This window comes from Penaeus chinensis, chromosome 2 (assembly GCF_019202785.1).
Source record: "Penaeus chinensis breed Huanghai No. 1 chromosome 2, ASM1920278v2, whole genome shotgun sequence".
In the NCBI taxonomy this organism is placed as follows: Eukaryota; Metazoa; Arthropoda; class Malacostraca; order Decapoda; family Penaeidae; genus Penaeus; species Penaeus chinensis.
This window is the reverse complement of record NC_061820.1, coordinates 34,341,181-34,343,849: the sequence shown is the minus strand read 5'-3', so window position 1 is coordinate 34,343,849 and position 2,669 is coordinate 34,341,181.

Genomic DNA, 2,669 nt, shown 5'->3' with positions numbered 1-2,669 from the left:
CAAGGAAACGTGAGTAATGGAAAGAGAGACAGAGGAAACAAAGGAAGAAGAAACGGAGAGGCAGAGAGGGAAAGAGGGAGGGACGGAGAGAATGAGGAAGAGAGAGAGAGAGAGAGAGAGAGAGAGAGAGAGAGAGAGAGAGAGAGAGAGAGAGAGAGAGAGAGAGAGAGAGAGAGAGAGAGCAAATTAGTGAATATCCGGATTAAAAGCACTTTACGGAGAGGCAAAGGAGGAGGGGTCGAGAAGTGAGGTCAAGTGCTATGAGAGACGAGAGGGCAGAATACGAGATAAAGAGAACGAAGAGCAGTTAAAGAGATGCCCGAATAGGAGGTAGGAAATTTGTGACACAAAATAGGAAGATAAAAGAAGGTAGAGAGAGGGAGTGAGAGTGAGTGAGAGAGAGAGAGAGAGAGAGAGAGAGAGAGAGAGAGAGAGAGAGAGAGAGAGAGAGAGAGAGAGAGAGAGAGAGAGAGAGAGAGAGAGAGAGAAAGAGCAAATTAGCGAATATTAGGATTAAAGGCACTTAATAAAGGGACCAAAGAGGAGGACCTAAAAAGAGAGGTCAAGGACTATAAGAGAAGATGCGTTTAAGAAGACACAAGAGAGAGAGAAAAAAAACGAAAAAAAAAAAACCCCACGAGAAGAGAGAATGAGACGCAAGTAGGCAAAAAGAGGAAGAAAGGAGAAGGAGCAGGTAAGAGAAGAAGAGAGAAGGAGGGAAGGGGGGAGGGGTCGGCGCAGCGTTGATGAATAACAAGCTATACCGTAGAAATGGAGGTGTCAGCGCTGCTAGATATATTGTTGCCTGCTGACGCCCCTTGAGATAGTCCCGGAATTTGTATAACCGAAACTATCAAAACAAATAAAATATTTTTCTTCTTGTAAGGCTGGTTGGATACGTCAGTTAGTAATGAGGGGATAAGTGTTTGAATTGATGAACGAAAGAAAAAAATACATCAAGAAAGAAAGAAAAAGAAAATATAATCAATGAAAGTAGGATATATATATATATATATATATATATATATAATGTTTTCTTTTCTTATCCCTAATTAAGATTATTCCCGCTTCATCAACTCCTAAAGAAGAATACACTCGACTTCATGAAAGAGCCAACACTCCACAACTTAATCTAGTTTCTTGACCTATTGATACAAAGTAGAAAAAAGGTTAGGGCAAAAAAGAGGGGAGAGGTTCGAGAGACTGTGAACTTCGGATTCGCTCCAATGGCTAGGAAGTAGGAAGTTTTCATAATACTTCGCACTAAAGTGTTTCGGGAATTATGGTTCATTATATTTGTGAATCATTTACATATACATCAGTGTACATGGATATTTTATTTTTCTATGTTTATAAATCTGTGTCTATCTGCCTAACTATCTATTAGTCTGTCAATCTAATGTATACGCGTGTGGACACTCACACACAGTGACTACAAACAAACAAAATAACAAATATGTTGAAAGAAAACGGAAGCCATTTTGCCTTGGTAACGATGCTGTAGATCGATACTAGGTAGATCGATACTGATCGATATTGATTAATAAAGAGATAGATATATATACAAATATAAATACATATGTAGATATATATCACGCATATATACATATAAAATAGCACTCACAAAAATAATCTTTAACTAAATGAAAATGAGTAAAGGAACAGCTCACAACAATCTTACCATAAAAAAAATATATATATAAATAAAAAGAGGGGGAAATAAATCTACGGGCAGTACACGCCATACACCGCGTGAGTAACGAAGAAACTAAGTGTAAACTGTGTAATGAAGAATATAAGCGAACACTTGTACATTATATCTCAGAGTGCCATGTGATACAGCCTTTCAGGCCACCTAGCATGAGGTACGGAGAACTATGTAACTACTTCATATCATCTGATGCCCTAGAAGATATACTTATGTTGTATCCTAAATTTGGAATGTAGTATCACATAACCGAATATAAAATGTATTAATGCTTTCCCACGCCCAAGCTATATGCCGGCGTGGCAGATGAGTGGATAAAGGACTGTGCAATTGTTCCTTTCCTTAAACTGATATAAGTACTCATAGCAATGTTATAGGCTAAAATTCAAATGTAACACTATGTAATGTTATGACCATGCATTAAATGTACCACAGCTTGCCCACGCCTGTGCAGTTAGCCAGGGTGGTAAATAAAGAACTAAACTAAAACATGCTGATCGCCTAGCAAAGTCAGCATGTGACAAACAAAGTGTGGACATAGATCTTGGGATACCTCTTTCTAGGATTTTCTACATCATTAAAGCCTCCTTCAGAGAGGACTTGACTGAGTTGATTAATTCTCAGCGCCCTGAAAGCTGTAGCATAAAGCACTATGACCGGTTTAGGCAAGATTCCTTCATCTATGGTTTATATAAAACAAGAACAAGACAGTGTGATGTTGTGACTGCAAGAATCAGGCTTGGGTATAGATTGTATTGGCAGGTCAGTACAGTTTGTAATGTCGAAGAAACTAAGTGTAAACTGTGTAATGAAGAATATAAGCGAACACTTGTACATTATATCTCAGAGTGCCATGTGATACAGCCTTTCAGGCCACCTAGCATGAGGTACGGAGAACTATGTAACTACTTCATATCATCTGATGCCCTAGAAGATATACTTATGTTGTATCCTAAATTTG